At 36.2% G+C, this 21,099-nt stretch overlaps 1 protein-coding gene across 27 annotated transcripts in view; it reads right to left on the bottom strand.

The window, feature by feature from the left end:
* FUT8 (fucosyltransferase 8) overlaps positions 1-21,099 on the bottom strand; it is a 461,812-nt gene that overhangs the window by 334,717 nt on the left and 105,996 nt on the right. For 16 of the 27 annotated variants that reach the window (XM_007473055.3, XM_056810923.1, XM_056810905.1 and 13 more), the window contains one exon: positions 12,260-12,451. The exons of the other annotated variants lie outside the window; for them this stretch is intronic. The gene's annotated coding sequence lies outside the window, so the exon portion shown is untranslated. The remainder of the gene's footprint in view (positions 1-12,259; positions 12,452-21,099) is intronic. 27 annotated transcript variants of the gene reach the window in all.

Below are 21,099 nucleotides of genomic sequence, written 5' to 3'. Positions count from 1 at the left end.
ACATGCAAAATTAAGTCACAAAATTTACAAAGTAATGAAACAGTTAAAATTTTGGAACTTCTTCCTTGAAATGTGAACCCATAGATGAAAAGAAAATACTACAAACTTCTTTAATTGCAGTCTCATAGGAACCAGGATAACTTTGTTTTTACCAAAGTAAGATACAATAGGTGATCTGATTTATCACCCTTTGAAAGCCCAAAATTTACCTTTATATTATTTCATAAATGTGATAAATACATGCCATGGATTGGTTTTCATATTAAAGAAAATTTCATCATTGATCCCTGAAATGTTTAAGTAACTCTTGTATAACCACAAAATTAAATAAATTTGTAGCCAAGAGCAACCTCAAGTTACACCAAATTACTTTTTTTCTAAAACAGTTCTACTTTTCTATTTTTGGTTCTTCTCCTTTCACTCAGCATCAATTCCTGGAGGTTGTTCCAGTTCAGATGGAATTCTTCCAGTTCATTATACCTTTGAGCACAAGAATATTCCATCACCAACATATACCACAAGTTGTTCAGCCATTCCTCAATTGAAGGGCATCCCCTCATTTTCCAATTTTTTGCCACCACAAAGAGCACAGTTATGAATATTCTTGTGAAAGTCCTTTTCCTTATTACCTCTTTGGGGTATATAAACCCAGCAGTGGCATGACTAGATCAAAAGGCAGATAGTCTTTTAGTGCCCTTTGGGCATAGTTCCAAATTACCCTCAAGAATGGTTGGATCAATTCACAACTCCATCAGCAATGCATTAAAGTCCCAATTTTGCCACATCCCCTTCAATATTTATTACATTCCTTTGCTGTCATTTTAGCCAATCTGCTAGGTACGAGGTGATACCTCAGAGTTGTTTTGATTTGCATCTCTCTGATTATCAGAGATTTAGAACACTTTTTCATGTGCTTATTAATAGTTTTGATTTCTTTATCTAAAACTTGCCTATTGGTAATCATGGCTGCAATCTAGACACCACACTCTTCCTCTCCCCGGCACCGAACGAAATAGACTACATCAAAGGAGCATAAAAATCACCTTTGGAGGAAAAGAAGGACTCCCCAATACTCCCCAGTACCCCACAGAGACGAAGGTACGTGGGTTTTGAACATTTCCACACTATAATAAGAAGGAGGTAAAGCTTGCACAGAAAAATGAACTGAGCCTCCCTTCCCCCACCCCACCTCCCCCACCAAACCAGAGTGAGCTACCCGAGCGCTCACCGGGACACTGAGTGAGTGGAGAATGTCTCTGGCAGGGGGAGGGGGGGGCACTCCAGAGTCCTTGGGATCTGGGGACTGCCAGGAAAAAACATCTCAGGGCAGTTTCACTTGTGGTGGCTGTGCTGAACATCTCCGTGGAGCTAAACACCAGGGGCTGACCACGCGCTGATTATCTGAGCGGAGCTGAACACCTCGTCAGTGTGGCTGTGATCAGGGACCCAGCGCTCTAAGAAACCTCGGAGGCTGGGAAGAACTAGTCTGAAGCAACCTAAATTCACAGAAAAACCGCCCATGTAACCCAGACCCCAGACCAAAAAGGAAAGGGGAATAAAACCACCAAAAGGATGGCTCACATGGCCCAAAATCAAGCCTCCCAGAGGAAAGGGAAAAAAGTGACTATTGAAAACTTTTATGGTGGAAGTACCCAAGGAAAAGAGGAGAATAAGGAGGAAATCCAAAAAAAAATCAGAACATGCCTCCCAAAATGGAAACTATCAACAAGCTCTGGAAGATCTCAAATTGGAACTTACCCAAAAGATGGAAACCTAGAAAGAAAAATGGGAGAAAGAGATCAGCAGTCTGACAGATAAGACTGCTTAATTGGAAAAAGAACTCAAAGCATCCAATAGAAGGGCAGACAAAGCTGAAAAGCAAAACCAGTCCCTAACGACCAGAATCAAGCAACTCGAAGAAAGCGAGATGATAAAACAGCTAGAATCAATAAAGCAAACCCAAAAAACTAATGAATTAGAAGAAAACATAAAATATCTCACTGAGAAGGTCACCGATATCGAAAACAGAGGGAGAAGAGTAAACCTCCGAATTATCGGTCTCCCAGAAAAACAAGAGATAAACAATAAACTTGATATTATTCTACAGGAGATTATAAAAGAAAATTGCCCCCACATTCTGGAGCAAGGGGGCAAAATAGAAATAGAAAGGATTCATAGAACACCTTCTATACTAAATCCCCAAAAGACAACCCCTAGGAATGTAATTGCCAAATTCAAGAGCTTCCAAGAAAAGGAGAAAATCCTACAAGAAGCCAAGAAGAGGAGTTTCAGATATAAGGGGGCTCCCATAAGGATCACACACAACTTAGTGGCTAACACACTAAGAGACCGCAAAGCATGGAACACGATATTTAGAAAGGCAAGAGAGCTGGGTCTCCAACCAAGAATCAACTACCCAGCAAAACTGACTATATACTTCCAGGGGAAAGTATGGGCATTCAACAAAATAGAAGATTTCCAAGCATTTGCTAAGAAAAGACCAGAGCTCTGTGGAAAGTTCGATATCCAAGCACAGAAAGAAAGAGAAACATGAAAAGGTAAATATGAAAGAAAGGGAAAAGGATATAAATCTTATCTTTTTCTTTAAGTCAAACTCTCTTCTATAAGGACTACATTTACATCAAATTATATATATTAATATGTGGGGAAAATGTTTTGTATAACTCTCATAAATTGTAGCATCATAACAGTACTTAGAAGAAACATGCATAGGGAAAGATTGGGGCATTAAGATTTGGGGAAAGTGGGGGCAAAGAAAGGAAAAGGGAGGGGGGAACCGTCGATAAACTAAGATTAACTTCAAGAAATAGGGGGGGACTCAATAGAATAATCTTTCCCATATAAAGATACACATGGGAAGGGGAGGGGAAGAACTCTCATATGAGAAGGAGAGGAAGAGAGCGTGAAGTGGAATTACTTAAACCTTACTCTCAGTGGAATCAAATCTGAGAGGGAAGAACATCTAGATCCAGTGGGATCCTGAATTCTATCTTACCCATTAGGGCAAGAAAGAAAGGAAAATTAAGGAGGGGGAGGGGGGAGGGAGTATAAAAAGGGAGGGAAGGAGAGGGGGGAGGGGAAGGGAGCATAAAAAGGGAGGGGCTAGAAACGGAAGCATCTCAGGGAGGGGACTAGGGGGACTGACCTAAAGTAAATCACTGGTTCAAAAGGAGAAAGCTAAAGAAGAAAGGTCAGAACTAGGGGAAGATATCAAAATGCCAGCAAATCCACAAATGACAACCATAACTTTGAACGTGAATGGGATGAACTCACCCATAAAACGTAGACAAATAGCAGATTGGATTAAAACCCAAAACCCTACCATATGTTGTCTTCAAGAAACACATATGAGACAGGTAGACACTCACAAGGTTAGAATTAAAGGTTGGAGTAAGACCTTTTGGGCCTCAACTGATAGAAAGAAGGCAGGCATTGCAATCATGATATCTGACAAAGCCAAAGCACAAATAGACCTGATCAAAAGGGATAGGGAAGGTGAATATATTCTGCTAAAAGGGAGTATAGACAATGAGGAAATATCACTAATCAACATGTATGCACCAAATGGTATAGCATCCAAATTTCTAATGGAGAAACTAGGAGAATTGAAGGAGGAAATAGATAGTAAAACCATATTAGTGGGAGACTTGAACCAACCACTATCAAATTTAGATAAATCAAACCAAAAAATAAACAAGAAAGAGGTAAAAGAGGTGAATGAAATCTTAGAAAAATTAGAGTTAATAGACATATGGAGAAAAATAAATAGAGACAAAAAAGAATACACCTTCTTTTCAGCACCACATGGCACATTCACAAAAATAGATCATACACTAGGTCATAGAAACATGGCACTCAAATGCAGAAAAGCAGAAATAATAAATGCAGCCTTTTGAGATCACAAGGCAATAAAAATATTGATCGGCGAGGGTACATGGAGAGCCAAATCAAAAATTAATTGGAAATTAAATAACATGATACTCCGAAACCGGATAGTTAGATAAGAAATCATAGAAACAATTAATAATTTCGTTGAAGAAAATGACAATGGCGAAACATCCTTTCAAACCTTATGGGATGCAGCCAAGGCAGTACTTAGAGGAAAATTCATATCCCTGAGTGCATATATTAACAAATCAAGGAGGACAGAGATCAAGGAATTGGAAATGAAAATCAAAAAACTTGAGAAAGAACAAATTAAAAACCCCCAGAAGAAAACCATACTAGAGATCCTAAAAAATAAGGGAGAAATTAATAAAATTGAAACTGACAGAACTATTGAGCTAATAAAGAAGACTAGAAGCTGGTACTTTGAAAAAAACAAACAAAATAGACAAAGTACTGGTTAATCTAATTAAAAAAAGGAAAGAAGAAAGGCAAATTAACAGCATCAAGGATGAAAAGGGGGATCTCACCTCCAATGAAGAGGAAATTAAGGCAATCATTAAAATTAAAAACTACTTTGCCCAACTGTATGGCAATAAATATACCAACATAGGTGATATGGATGAATATTTACAAAAATATAAATTGCCTAGACTAACAGAAGAAGAAATACTTTTCTTAAATAATCCCATATCAGAAAAAGAAATCCAACAGGCCATCAAAGAACTTCCTAAGAAAAAATCCCCAGGGCCTGACGGATTCACCTGTGAATTCTATCAAACATTCAGAGAACAGTTAATCCCAATACTATACAAACTATTTGACATAATAAGCAAAGAGGGAGTTCTACCAAACTCCTTTTATGACACAAACATGGTACTGATTCCAAAGCCAGGCAGGCCAAAAACAGAGAAAGAAAATTATAGACCAATCTCCCTAATGAATATAGATGCAAAAATCTTAAATAGGATACTAGCAAAAAGACTCCAGCAAGTGATCAGAAGGATCATTCACCATGATCAAGTAGGATTCATACCAGGGATGCAGGGCTGGTTCAACATTAGGAAAACCATCCACATAATTGACCACATCAACAAGCAAACCAACAAGAACCACATGATTATCTCAATAGATGCAGAAAAAGCCTTTGATAAAATACAACACCCATTCCTACTAAAAACACTAGAAAGCATAGGAATAGAAGGGTCATTCCTAAAAATAATAAACAGTATATATCTAAAACCATCAACTAATATCATCTGCAATGGGGATAAACTAAATCCATTCCCATTAAGATCAGGAGTGAAACAAGGATGCCCATTATCACCTCTATTATTTGACATTGTATTAGAAACACTAGCAGTAGCAATTAGAGAAGAAAAAGAAATTGAAGGCATTAAAATAGGCAAGGAAGAGACCAAATTATCGTTCTTTGCAGATGACATGATGGTCTACTTAAAGAATCCTAGAGATTTAACCAAAAAGCTAATCAAAATAATCAACAACTTTAGCAAAGTTGCAGGATACAAAATAAACCCACATAAGTCATCAGCATTTCTATATAATTCCAACACAGCTCAGCAGCAAGAACTAGAAAGAGAAATCCCATTCAAAATTATCTTAGACAAAATAAAATACTTAGGAATCTATCTCCCGAGACAAACACAAGTTCTATATGAACACAACTACAAAACACTTTCCACACAACTAAAACTAGACTTGAACAATTGGAAGAACATTAACTGCTCATGGGTAGGACGAGCCAATATAATAAAAATGACCATCCTACCCAAACTCATTTATCTATTTAGTGCCATACCCATGGAACTTCCAAAATTTTTTTTTACTGATTTAGAAAAAACCATAACAAAGTTCATTTGGAAGAACAAAAGATCAAGGATATCCAGGGAAATAATGAAAAAAAATACAAAGGAAGGGGGTCTTGCAGTCCCAGATCTCAGACTATATTATAAAGCAGCGGTCATCAAAACAATTTGGTACTGGCTAAGAGACAGAAAGGAGGATCAGTGGAATAGACTGGGGGCAAGCAACCTCAGCAAGACAGTATATGATCAACCCAAAGATCCCATCTTTTGGGACAAAAATCCACTATTTCATAAAAACTGCTGGGAAAATTGGAGGACAGTGTGGGAAAGATTAGGTTTAGATCAACACCTCACACCCTACACCAAGATAAATTCAAAATGGGTGAATGACTTGAACATAAAGAAGGAAACTATAAGAAAATTAGGCGAACACAGAATAGTATACATGTCAGACCTTTGGGAAGGGAAAGACTTCAAAACCAAGCAAGAATTAGAAAGAGTTACAAAATGCAAAATAAATAATCTGGATTACATCAAATTAAAAAGTTTTTGTACAAACAAAACCAATGTAACCAAAACCAGAAGGGTAGCAACAAATTGGGAAACAATCTTCGTAAAAACCTCTGACAAAGGTTTAATTACTCAAATTTATAAAGAACTAAATCAATTGTACAAAAAAATCAAGCCATTCTCCAATTGACAAATGGGCAAGGGACATGAACAGGCAGTTCGCAGCCAAAGAAATCAAAACTATTAATAAGCACATGAAAAAGTGCTCTACATCTCTTATAATCAGAGAGATGCAAATCAAAACAACTCTGAGGTATCACCTCACACCTAGCAGATTAGCTAACATGACAGCTATGGAAAGTAATGAATGCTGGAGGGGATGTGGCAAAGTAGGGACATTAATTCATTGCTGGTGGAGTTGTGAATTGATCCAACCATTCTGGAGGGCAATTTGGAACTATGCCCAAAGGGTGATAAAAGACTGTCTGCCCTTTGATCCAGCTATAGTACTGCTGGGTTTGTACCCCAAAGAGATAATAAGGAAAAAGACATGTACAAGAATATTCATAGCTGCACTCTTTGTGGTGGCCAAAAATTGGAAAACGAGGGGATGCCCGTCAATTTGGGAATGGCTGAACAAATTGTGGTATATGTTGGTGATGGAATACTATTGTGCTAAAAGGAATAATAAAGTAGAGGAATTCCATGGAGACTGGAACAACCTCCAGGAAGGGATGCAGAGCAAAAGGAGCAGAACCAAAAAAACATCGTACACGGAGACTGATACATTGTGGTACAATTGAAGGTGATGGACTTCTCCATTAGTATCAATGCAATGTCCCTGAACAATCTGCAGGGATCTAAAAAATACTACCCACAAACAGAAGATAAACTGTGGGAGTAAAAAACCGATGAAAAGCAACTGCTTGACTACAGGGTTGGCGGGGATAAGACTGAGGAGAGACTCTAAATGAACACTCTAATGCAAATTCCAACAACAGGGAAATGGGTTCGAGTCAAGAACACATGTGATAACCAGTGGAAGCGTGCGTTGGCTATGGGAGAGGGAGAGGAGGGGGGAGAGGGGAGAAAAAGAAAATGATCTTTGTTTCCAGTGAATAATGTATGGAAAAGACCAAATAAAATAATGTTTAAAAATTTTAAAAAAAAAAAAGTTGCCTATTCATGTCCCCTGCCCATTGATCAATTGGGGAATGGCTTGATTATTTGTACAATTGATTTAGCTACTTATAAATTTGAGTAATTAGACCTTTGTCAGAGGTTTTTGTTATAAATGTTTTTTCTCCAATTGTTATTTTCCTTCTAATTTTGATTGCATTGGTTTTATTTATACAAAACTTTTTTAATTTAATGTAATCAAAATTATTTATTTTACATTTTGTAATATTTTCTAACTATTGCTTGGTCTTAAAATCTTTCCTTTCAGAGGCAGCTGGGTAGCTCAGTGGATTGAGAGCCAGGCCTACTAGAGACAGGAGATCCTATGTTCAAAATCTGGCCTCAGACACTTCCCAGCTGTGTGACCCTGGGCACAAGTTACTTAACCCCCATTGCCGCTATAGCACTTAACACTCTTCTGCCTTGGAACCAATACACAGTGCTGATTCCAAGATGGAAGGTAAGGGCTTAAAAAAAAATCTTTCCTTTCCCATAGACCCCACAAATCAACTATTCTATGTTCACCTAATTTACTTAATAGTTTCCTTCTTTATATTCAAGTCATTCACCCATTCTGAATTTATCTTGGTTCTACTTTTCTATTTTTGCTAGTGAGATGGGAACCTAATCATCCTGGCCTCTTCAAGGTTTGCTAGGATACAGATGAAGTAACAATCACTACAAAACACAATTCTCCACTTCAGACAACAGCTCTCAATTATTGTTCATTCCCACCAAATGAGACAATTTTAAAATTAATGACTATAGAGAGAAAAACTTCATGACTCATCAAGCTTCATAACTTTACGAAACTAGGAATTATAGTTTTCTTTACAGGAACTTAAAAACTTTGTGCCATTCTATTTAAAGAAAGTTGTCCCAACAAAATGAAGGCATAGCTCCCTTTCTTGGATTTTGAAAAATCCACTGGTCATAAAATCTCAGCTGCCTGACCACAAGGCTGGAACGGACTTCACTCTACCCTTTAAGCAAACATAGGGTTAACAAAACACAAATGAAAAAGAAAACCCAAGAACTACTATTTGAAACTAAAACTAAATCATGACCTCTACTCCACTTGCTACCACCATTATAAAATACACTCCCATCTCACTTCTCATTAGCATCTCATTTCCTTCAAGAATCAGAGCAAATAGAATAGTTTCTACAAGAATTTTCCCTGATCTCACGAGATTAGATCTATTAGTGACCTTCCTTACAAACTTGTTTTTTGTTTTTTATCTATTCTATATATACTTATGTATATGCATGTTGTATCCCTCAATAAAGTATAAACTTCCTGATGGCAGGGATTATTTCATTTCCTTTTTTGTACCCCTAATTATCTCAAACTCAATGTCCTATAAACATTCAACTCAAGAACTCATCTTTCTACCAAAACCATCTTTTCTTCTTTAATTATTACTGTTAAGGGTATCACCATCCTCCTAGACACCTAGGCTCAAAACCTAGGGTACCATCACTGCTCTTTATCTAATATGTTACCATGGTCTGTCTACTTTCATGTTTCATATACATACACATACCTTTATCTCTTCTGACATTGCCACCATCACATAAAGGACCTCATTGACTCACATCTAGATTACTACAATAGCCTGTTGATTGGTTTCCCTGACTCAAGTTTCTTCCATGTCATTCCTTCTCTTTAGCAAATTCTAGTAGGTGCTGATTACCTCCATAATGAAATATAAAACTATTTTCAGCTTTTAAAGCCCTTCATAACCCTGTTTCCTTTCTCTCTTTCTAGGCCATTTACACCTTACTCCCCTCTATGATCCAGTGACAGTCCCTTACTTTTGCTCATATTAAATACTCCATCTCTCAACCCCAGGTAAATATTTTCACTAGCTATACCCTGTGTTTGAAATTCTTCCCCACATCATTCCTGCTTCCTAGCTTGATTCAAGCCCTGGCTAAAAGCCTACTTTCTGCAATAACCTCTACTTCAGTACTCCTTAATGTTAGCGCCCTGCTTCTGAGATTCCTCCCACCTCCCCACCTCCCCCATTCTATCTTGTTTCTTCATAGGTCTTTACAGGTTGCTTCATGTCTATTAGTCTGTGAACCCTAACACACTAAGACAGTTTTGCTTTCCTTGTATCCACAGTGCTATTTGCCTGCCTAGCTTATAGCAGATACTTAATAAATGTTTCTTATTTAAACTCAACTTAAAAAGAAGGAGCTTTTCCACTGAGTGAGATATAGAGCCAACTTCTTGTCTTAATAAAAGCTGTGACTGTGCTCCAGTACATATATGTAATCTAATTATAGGGCCCCTAGTCTTCCAAGTTCCATACCCCTAAGGGTCCACTATTCCAGGTATCTCTGTAGTAAATTTCTTGATCTGAAAAAATTCGCTATTAATTGCAATATCCTACCATTTGAGGTACATGTCACAATGTTAATAGCATTTAACATCTCAAAAAGTTTAATTTTATTCATAATTATATAATATTGTTATTAAATTAAAATTGCAATTACAGTATAGACTTCTATAAAAAAACTATCAGATTTTTTAACCTAATGAGCTTAATTTTTTAAAATGCTGATTTTATCAAGATCATTATAAAGCAAATATTGTAGGAATTGCTTTTTTTTTAATAAATTCCATTGATATTTTCTGTTTCTTTCTGTTTTCTTGTTATCCTTCCCAGAGGGCCATCCCAAAGAATATTTTTAGCTGTATGTTTTCTACCTCCTAACAGAGAGGTGATAGATTCAAGTTGCATAAAGAGACATGCACTTTTAGACATGGTCATTTTGTGGCTTCACTTTACATGGCTGCTTTTTATGACAATTTTTTTCCCTTTTCTCTCATTTTTTTTTAAATTGGGAGTCAGGGACGAAAGAAAGGGAAAACAACACTAATGATAAAGGCCACTGAAACATTTTTAAATTGCACAAAAGAAAAGAGAAAAAAGCAAGATCTAGCACATCAGTTTTAAAAGTAATTTGTAGGGGCTTACTCTGAAAGAAGGGACAGCTGGAATAGCAGCTAGAAATCCTTAATAAAGCAGTGGTTACCCTGAAACAAAGACCTAAAGAAACAGAACTCAAAAACTCAATGATATAAGAAGACAGCAAACTAGACCAAAGCTAAAATACATCAAAACTCTAAGAACAAATGAGATAGTTACAATCAGCAACAAATGACCTGCAAAACAAATCTCAGAGGGAATGTAATAATCACTGGTTTCCCAAAAAAAATCTAAGAAGTAACAAAATACATAAAGTATATAAATATATCATAAGTCAAAATTGTCTGTAAGTAATGGAGACAAAAATCCAAGATGGACAGTAAAAGATTCCAAAAGACAACACCAGGAGAGAAAAACCCAAGTTTAATTCATCCAGAAATGTGATGACTAAACTCTTATTATCCCAGGTCAAAGAAAAAGTATTACAAAAGCTCAAAAATTATAGTTTATGTGCCAAAGAACCACAACAGTATTGGGTAGGTCTTTATATATATGTTGTTAATCTATTCAAACTACCAAAAGCATACAGTACTTTATAAAGCTAGATAAAACAGTAACAAAATTCAATTAGAATAATAAAAAACCTAGAACGGGGAGGGCAAACTATACCTGCAAGCTCAATATATGCTGAAAAATACATCCATGAATAATACACACTGAATTATCAGTGGACATTCCATCTCTTGGCTCTAGACATTTTCTCTGGCCCCATGCCTAGAATGCTCTTCCTACTCCACTCTGACTAATGACTTCCCTTGCTCAAGTCCCAACAAAATCCCAAGTTTTTACTGAAAATCTTCCCCAATCCCTCTTAATTTCATAGTCTTCCTTCTAATAATTATTTACTATTCTTCCAGTATTTAACTTGTTTTGTAAATGTTGGTATGCTTCTTCTCCCTTTAGAGTGTAAATTCCTTGAGGGCAGGAACATCATTTGCAGGTGTGTTTAATCAACTTTGGTTGATTGATTGTAAGAGAGAAGATAGCATGAATGTTACTATGCCTGCTTTGTGTAAGTGAAAAGCACAACAGTGGGAGCTCAGGAGCTTTAGTGGCAAGGTACAGGAGTATATCCTCCATACTAGGGTTACCCCCAATGATGTCGAAAAAGCTTCAGGATAGGAAGGTGATAGTTGGCCTGAACTAAGCCCTATCCTACCATATCTTAAATACTCCAGATATATTCAGTCTATGAAGGGCATTCCTAAACTGGAGAGCATCCAGAAGAGGACAAACAAGAAAGGGATGATCCCTAAGCTCATGTTATATGAGGATCAATTGAAGGAACTGACGATGCCTGGCCTGGAGAAGATTCATGGAGGATATGATAGAAGTATCTGAAGGGCTATCATATCAAGGTGGGTCTAATATTTGTCCCATTTGACCCAAGAGAGAATGAGCAACAGGTGAAAAATGACAGGGAAAAATTTTGGCTCAATGTCAAAAAAAACTTTCTAATATTTCTAATATTTCAACTTGTCCAAAAGTGGGATAGGCTATCTAGAAAGGGAGTGGGATCCTAGCTAGTCATCAGAAGTTTTTAAAAAATGAATATTTAAAAAAAATTTTTAAAGAAGTCTTCAAGCAAAGGTTGTACAATCACTTGTTCAATATGTAAGAGGAGAGATTCCTTCTGTGTATGGTTTGGATTAGATGGCAGCAGAGTTTCAAAATCTGTGAATCTGTTACCATCTCAAGGATATTTTTCAAACAAATTGATTGGCAAAAGGGGCTTCACTTGTTTATATGGATTCTCAGAGTGGTTGTTTAATCTTGGTAAAATACTTTGAAGATGGCCAAAGTGGCAACACTAAAAATATTTGAAATAACTCTTACCTTTTGAGAAAAACAGGGTTAATGCACTGAAGTAGCTTTGAAATAGTTCATGCCAAAGCTTTCAAGAAGTGATGAAAAACCCACACCCACCATGACAATGAGATTAAGTACAAGCTTTGTGTGGTCTCCAGCAAGACTGTTTCTTCTTTTTAAATGCCTTCCTTCTCTTAATTCAAGTCCAAATACAAGTAGCTAGAAAAAGGAAGATAAAAGGAGGGAGACCTTGTAAGCAATCTGGTCACGAAATAAAAGTACCAAACTGAAGCCCACAAATAATAAAAAGTTTGTAGAGGGACAATTTCTTACACAAAATTTAAATAATAAAGCCAGTTGACATTCTCTTCTTGTTGCAATCTTTGAGTTTGACTCACCAAGTAAATAATTTTCATCAACCCTGACACAAAACAGCAGTGAATCAATTAGCTAACTGATAGCATCATAAAGTCTTCAAGAATTGTTTCTAAACCTATACCCAAAGGAGTAACTCAAGTCTTCAAGAGGCAATAAATCACATTTAATTAATCCAGTGGGGAAAATATGGACTATGTTTACAGAAAAAATGAGGAAAAGTAGGAGAAAATAGTGATGCACACTGTAAGCTAGTTTCTCATTCTATACTTTACTAATGGAGTCTTTGCACTTAAGTTTATACAATTGTATGTAATTTCATTTCAACTGAGACCTTACTACAGCAAAGCATTACTTCTGTTCCACTTCCCACAGAGGCTACTCCAAACTTTCTCTTCTCTCTGCAAGACTCAGTACTTCTTCCACCCACACTAATTTCTTTTCTGATAAATTAGAAAGCATTCACTGTGAGCTACCTGGTCTTCACTTTACATCTCGCAAACTTGGCTAGTTAATCAGTCCCTACTCTCTCCTTCTTTACCCCAATCTCTGTCAAAGAAACCCTTCCATTAACCTAGGACAACCCCTCTACATGAACCCTTGATGCCATTGCCTACCATCTTCTCCAGTAGATTGCCCCCTCACAATATTGTCATTTATTCTTTTCTTCTCATCCTTCTCTTCATCTTCCTCTCTTTCCCCTCCCTCCTCATCTCTCCACCTCCCCACCCCTCATTAATTTTCCAAAGGGATAGAGCCCAAGGCCCTTCCCTGAATCCTATTCTATTCTCTCTATCCATGCTCTGACTAGGTGACTTCATCAGTTCTCATGAGTTTGATTATATCTATGCAATTGACTCCAGATCTATACATCCAATTCCAGTCTTTCTAGGCTGCAGTCCCAAGCTCCAACTGCCCATTTAACACTTCAAGCTGGATGTCCCATAGGCTTCTCAAATCCAGTATATCCAAAATAAAATTCACTGTTTGACCCTTTTTCAAACTTCCGTATTTCTACAGAAGTGTACCACTATACCTTTCCAGTCACTTCTTACCCAACATTGGAATTACATTACAATTCAACCAATTGCCAAATCTTATCATTTCTACCTCCATAATATCTCTTCATTCATCCCCTTTCTCTCCCCTCACATAGTCACCACTCTAGTTCAAGTCCTCACCTAAACAACTGAAATAACCTCCTAACCAGTGCCACTCTTGCCATCTTCCAAATAGTTGCCAAAACTATTTTCCTAAATTGCAGGTCTAACCAAACTACTGTTTTTACTCTCAAAGACAAAATGAAAACTCCTCTGTTTGGCTCTTAAAAGACCTTAATTTCAGTATCTGATTTTGCTTCCCTTTCCCCCTTAACATACAACTTTTCTTAATTATATTATTTTGATATATAATTATTCTGGGTTTGTAAGTATAAGAGGAGTACATGTATAAGAAATGTAAGTTCCTTGAGATAAGGCACTGTCCTTTTCTTTTTTTGTTCTTATATCCCCCATAACTTAGTATGATGCCTTGCTTATAGAGAGTAGGACTTAATAAATATTTGTTGAATTGAATTCAAAGCACATGAATTCTATGTAGATTTCCCACAACTAACATTTCAGAAAGAAATGTGAAATGGCATGTTCTTGCAAGACTTCAAAGATGACCCAGGAATGGGCTTTCTACAGCAAGTCCACCACCTCTAAAAAGAAAATGTCCAATACAACAACAAGCACTTCATCTATAAACAGTTATCTTTCCCCTCCTGCCACAGGAACAGAAATCTGGCCTAGCCCAATAAAAAACTAATTTTGTGAAAAGAGTACTATACTTGGGAATCAAGAGTTACTGTAGTACAATGCCCAAGTTAAACACTTACTAGTTGTATATTTATAAGGCAAGTGATATTTAACCATTTCTGAACCTCTGTTTCAGGATCTGCACAATAGGGATGACAATAAGGAAATCAAAGGTCCCCATATAGTCCCATCCCCCATCAGTAGTATTGGTTCAAGGATGGTAAAGCAGAACAGTTTCATTTAGAACTGTTAAAGCACCAAAACAACAAAAGACCCACATTCAGTTAAAAGAATTGGCAAGAGCTAACTCTTCAATCAAGGGATGTCCAAGGAAATAACAATAGCAAAAGAACTTTTTTTTTTAATTTTCTGGACTTTTGAAGGTTACTTTATTCTCACTGACATAGATCACTAATTTAAAACATTTAGAAAAAATATGGTAATACCATCTACCCACACACTACAGTAAAGTATAGAAATAGGATTAGAAAATGTGATATAGATCTCTTTTTAAAACCACCATCATTATTCATGTACTTATTTATTAAATTTAATATACACATTAAACTTTTTTGTTCTTTATAACATGAAATGGGTTTGATCATTATTACATTCAGAAGAAAAAAGAAAAATCAGTCTCTCTATCCAGCCCTTTTGAATTTTTTAACTGAGATTAACTTTTTTTTGCCATATTTGTTAAATAGTGAAATTTTGAAAATAAATATTATGTATCTGGTGATTAGTATCGCACTCCACTTCATATGCGCCAAAGGTTCACCAAAACAACCATAAATAGTCTGATTTATTTTTATTTAAAGGACAATCTCCATTGGGGGTTGTAAATCTTAAAATTTCTCAGACTTGTGAAAGTTAAAAATTCTCAGACTCTACCTTAGAACATTTGGTTAAGACCATTCCCCATTTTAAACAATGAAAGTACTTGATCAGGAATGTGAGAACTTTACATTACTCCACCCATACTTAAACATATTTTAGGGGAAGATAAAGTTGTAAAACTCCTTACTGTAAAAAACAGACTCGAATACAGGACTACAATCCCCATGAGCCTTTGCTCCACTTCCCCAGATTGCCTTGTAATCTCACCTGGGCCGAGATCGAGAAGGTATTTAAGCTGATTCAAAGGCTTTTGAAGGGCTCTTGGCTCTTTTTGGACTTCGGCTTTGGAGCAGGCGGTCTCTTGCGTGATGTGAGGTTATTTTGTCTAGGCCTCTGGCCTAGGCACATGTTTCTTACTTGTATATTCTTTAATCTTTAACCTTTAATAAACCTCTAAAAAATATAATACTCCTTGCAGAGAGAAACTAATTTCCACCTGCCTCAGTCTCCACATATTCCTAAATTCTAATCTTTACATTACTGAACAATGAAAAAGTACTTAACTCATACTTATAGTGAGGCAAAAGCCTTAAGCTAAGTCTATGTTTAGATCAAATACAAAAAGGTACTAAGTACCTATAAAGGTCAGGCAACTTGCAAACTTGCAAGGGACAAAGAGGTGTGAATTTATTCAGAAGTTTTAGTCTACCCAGAGAAGTTGAGAACTAAGGAAGATGTGAATTAAGAATGGTCAGTCCTGTGAAAATGTCTACTGAGATTGGTAGATGTGAGAACTTAGGGGAGGTGACATAGGAGAAAATTCTCTTCAAAAGGAGGTCAGAAAGGCCTCTGCAAATTCAGCTTGCCAAAGCTGAATTGAAGGGATTGGTGGCTGAACTTAGTTGAGCAAAGGAGCTGAACTGGTGGGTCTCTCTGAACACTAGAATCTTGCTTGGGACAAATCTTGTGGCGAGTGGATTAAAGACTGACTGATCTCTCTCTTAAGGCTTAAGCCTAGGCTGGCCTAGGCTGGCCTAGCCCTTTTCTCATTATTTCCTCTTACTCTCTCTCTCCCTTTCATTAATTCCTTAATTTGTATTAATTAAAATCTCTATAAAACCCAGCTGACTTGGGTATATTTAATATTTGGGAATTTTCCCATGGCGACCATTATATTTTTGATTTGAAACCATATTTTCGCAGTCATAGTTTAAGGCAACCACTCTTTTATCTGTAACAGTTTATGCCAACCACTCTTTTAACTATCACAGGGTGGGAGGAGTTCTGGGAAAGAATAATGCTCTTGGTTGTTTATCTGGGTGCCTATTGAATATGACTTCAAAACTGAAGGATGGGCAACTTCAACCATATTCAACCAGAGTACCCAGGGTCTGGCACATAGTAGATTGTTTAATAAATGTTTATCTATTGATTGCTTGATTACTCAAAAAACTCTGAATCATTTTGTACTTATATTTACTACTAAATTATTAGGTATTCTAGATTTCTATCCTTAGAAAATTAAAAAGTAAAGAAAAATGCAGTACCATTAATTTTGTTCATGTCTAGAACCTTTTCACAAGAACATCTTTACAAATGCTGAGAAGTTAGCATAGTTAAAAGACAAAAATTTTAGCATGATACAAAGTGGAAGTTAAGTTGCAATGTGATAGCAATCTTTTCAGATCAATCAATGCTCATTTCTTTTTTTTCTAAAATCTTACCTTCTGTCTTAAAATATCAATACTTTGTATTGGTTCCAAGAAGGAGGAGAAATAAAGTCTAAGCAACGGGGGTTAAGTGACTTGCCCAGGATTATACATCTAGGAAGTACCTGAGGCCACATCTGAACCCAGAACCTTCCATCTGTAGGCCTGGCTCTCAATCCACTGAGCCATCTAGCTATCCCTTCAATATGCATTTTTGAAAAAGGTCACATAAGGTGGCCACAAAATGCTAAGGCATCAGAGATACAAAGACCAAAATGAAACAGTCCTTGCATTCAAGATACTTACATTCCACAGGAATAAAGTTATAAGGTAAATTCATAAATTCAATAACTGAGTCACTTTTAGACTTAACCTGTAAGATTCTAGTTCCATGATGTATACCCAAGAATAACATTCTCAGTTAAGAATTTTCTAAAGCATTTATCTGGTAAGATGACATGTACAGAAATAGAAAGGCAGTGAAATGGTAGCTCTACTATTCACCTAATTAGCTTTTTTCTTTTCTAGAGTAATTGATATGGGGTTATGGCAACAGCAAATTTTTCTAAATTTAAATAAATTAATTGGCTTGATTAATGTCCTTCCTACAAATAACTAATCAAAATTGAAAATTATACATAGCAAATCAAACATAAGGATCAAGACTGATCTACACACAGCTTTATTAATAAGCTGACCAAGAAAGCAAATGAAATATTATTCCATTCTATGAGTACTACTAAATTAGAAGTCTACAAATATAAGAAAGGACAGAAATAATATAAAATAGCTTGAGGAGGTAAGGGAATGGGATAAAAAAAGTTCACTATAAACAAAGGTTTCCAGATTCATACTCTCTAATTGGCCTCATAAATTTTTCCTAAATGGTGAACAACAGGTTTAAATAATTAGTGTCAATTTTTTGATCTAAATGTAGAAAATCAACACTGACTTAATCCAGGAAAAGTTTGTAAAAAATCTGAATTTACTTTGTTAAACCTACCAAAGGATTGTTCTCTTTAAATACCAGCCCTAAAAAACAAAAAGAGCTCTTTCATTCATCTATAAATACACTCATAAAAACAAAGAATCACAGAAGTGACTTCCATCAGTCATCAAATCCAGCATAAATCAAGCAAGGATCCTTCTCCCAATGAGTGCTGCGGTGGTGCACTGATAAATATTTAACAATCGACCATGGGAGAGAGGAGGAAAGAAATGAATTCACAACATACTTGTAAGTTTAATCTGATTTATTAAAATTTTATCCATCATTTTAAGTCTAGTCTATAAACAAAACAATAAGGTAAGCCTTGATTTTTGAGTTATAAATGCTCACACTGATAATTTAACAGGTAAGCCAGTCACAGCTGCCTTCAATATTCTCCTACAAGTAGGTCATCTCACCTTCACTTGATAACCTTCAGAGAAAGTAAACAGACTCCTGGGCAACACACTCTACTTTTGAAAAGACCTTTAGTTAGGGGGGGGTTCCCTCTATCAAGCCAAAATTTGTATTTATTCAATTTCCAAGCACTTTCTCTACTTCTGCTTTCTAAAGCCAAGAACAATATATACCATTTCCATATGATAAATATTTAAACTCTAATACTATACTCTTCTATGGTACTCTCCCTTCCTTCACCAAATCTCCATTTCTTTATCTTAAAGATATTAAGTTCTTTCAATCAAACTTTATATGGCAAGGTTTCTTGTCCCTTTAACCATCATGTTCAACCATCTCTGGACACTTGGCTTATAGATTTTCTTCACAAAATGTGGTGGTAAAATCTGACTTCTGAACCCAGTACTCCAGAACTCCAGATCCAGTTCTCAAGGGCAAAGCATAAATGAACTAGAACATCTTTTCAGAAGTCACAAAGATTCTATAAAAGTGACCTAAAATCATATGAATTGTATATATAGGCTGCAACATTAGAATAAAAACTTACATAGGCTTGTTATCCACTAGATCAAGTTCCTGTCACAAGTTGTTATCTAGACATGCTTTTCCCCATTATATCTTTGATATTTTTAGCCTTTATGTAGGATTTTCCATTCATGCCACCACATCCCAAACTGCCAAAATGTTCTTGGATTCAAATCCTGTCGTTCATCATACTAACTATATAACCAGTTTCATGTCAAGCACAAATTTTTTAAGTATTTTTTTCTTTAACTTTATATTATCTAATGAAGTCACTGATAAAAATGCTCAAGAAAAGACAAAGCCTGGGGAATGCAACTGGAGACATGGAATCTGTCAGCCATGAACTGTTTCTCCCTTTTATGATCTCTTTTGGAATTGCTGCTGCCTCTTCATTCCCACTACCACAATAACCCTAGTCCAGATTTTCATAAGCTTGGCCTCAAAACATTTATCTCAATCCACAGGGATCAAGGAGAAAATAAAAACATTACCCTCAAGCAGAGGACAAACAAGGGGAGTAAAAACACCGAGGAAAGGCAACAGCTTGACTACAGGGGTGGAGGGGATATGACTGAGGAGAGACTCTAAATGAACACCTTAATGAAAATACCAACAACATGGAAGAAATTCAGACTGAGGACGCATGTGATACCCAGAGGAATCATGCATCGCCGGGGGGGGGGGGGGGGGGGGGGGGGGAGAAAATGATCTTTGTTTCTAATGAATAATGTTTGAAAATGACCAAATAAAATAATGTTTAAAAAAAAAAACATTTATCTCCTTGTATCTTTCCATATGGTCTATATATAATGACTTAAAACTTCCAAAAATGGCGTCAATCACATCACAACAAAACTCTACAATGTCTTCTTTTTTCCTCCCATGTAAAATCTAGCTTGCAAGGTCCTATATGATTCATGATCATTAGTCCCAGTCTATAAAGTCAAATTTATTTCTAATTACTCCCCTAACATTTGTTCTCTATTCTAGCCACAATTGTGTCTTCACTGTCTCTTCTCTACTTCCCCTTTACCATCAAATGAGCTATACTATTTCTATCTTTGAACTGCTCTCCTCTCTCCACATACAGTCTGAATTGTTTTCTGTGTCTTAATTTTGTCTCCTCCGTTAGAGTATAAATTTCCTAAAAGCAGGGATCATATCTAAAATTTCTTTTCTATATTCTACTAGAAGTGACGGACACATATGAGACATTTGATATTAAGGAATAATAAAATTGTATAGGACCTTTAAGATGATCTCTGTAAGTACCCTCATTTTACACGTAAGGAAACTAATACCCAAAGGTTTAAAGAAAAAGTCAGTTAGTAGTTTTAATTAAACTAAAGTTAAACTTAAAATTAAACTTAAAGTTTTAATTTTAACTAAAGCAAGCACAGACATGAATGACTAAAATTCAGCTCTCCTCACTTGATTAACTGATTGAAGAGGCTCTCCCATCAGTTGCTGGTCCCAAATATCACTGGGAAAAAAACAAGTCTGATTTTTTTTTTAACTTCTCTTGATAAGTGGCAACTTAAAATGTAACTCTTCCTTACAACTTCTTGCTCATCAAAAATATTTTGTTACTTCCCCTTCAAACTGCTTATTTCTAGTGACTTATGCCTAACTACTGCTATCATACCACCAGAAAAGGAAATGCTACTGAAGGGGACAGAAACTATACATCCTGTTAAGGTAAATTTTTTTCTCTCTTGCTCCCTGGGGTCTAAAAATACATTCTTTGATAACATATAGTTTATATTTATAGGAGTTAGAGAGCTTGTGTGATGCAATCAATGGAAGGTGTTACATGATGAAAAAATGGAACAAATGGGTGGGTTCCCCCCTCAAAAAAATCTGCATAACGTGAAAGTTTCAGTTGAGTCACAAGCTTTTGAAATAACTGCACATCAAATATCTACCTATATTTCAAATATGTATAAAAAACAGAACCCCATTTAAAGATGCTTGGTCCTCAGTTAGAAACTCCTATTTCCCACCCCACACCCACCAGTAACCTACACTGTCCTTCATAATTTCCAATGCCCCATTAGTTAGAAAAAAAATTTTTCTCCATTCAGCTGACATTTCTAGACTATTTTCTAATTGAGTAAACATGATCTCCCTTCAGATCTCTGAAAGTACTTTGGTTGGCACCCAAATGTACTTGTTTTGTAATAATGTGTTGCTAACTATTTACTCTATAAGATTTAG

Source organism: Monodelphis domestica, chromosome 1, assembly GCF_027887165.1.
Source record: "Monodelphis domestica isolate mMonDom1 chromosome 1, mMonDom1.pri, whole genome shotgun sequence".
In the NCBI taxonomy this organism is placed as follows: domain Eukaryota; kingdom Metazoa; phylum Chordata; class Mammalia; order Didelphimorphia; family Didelphidae; genus Monodelphis; species Monodelphis domestica.
The sequence above is the reverse complement of the archived record's forward strand: the minus strand, read 5'-3'. Positions and strand labels throughout refer to the sequence as shown.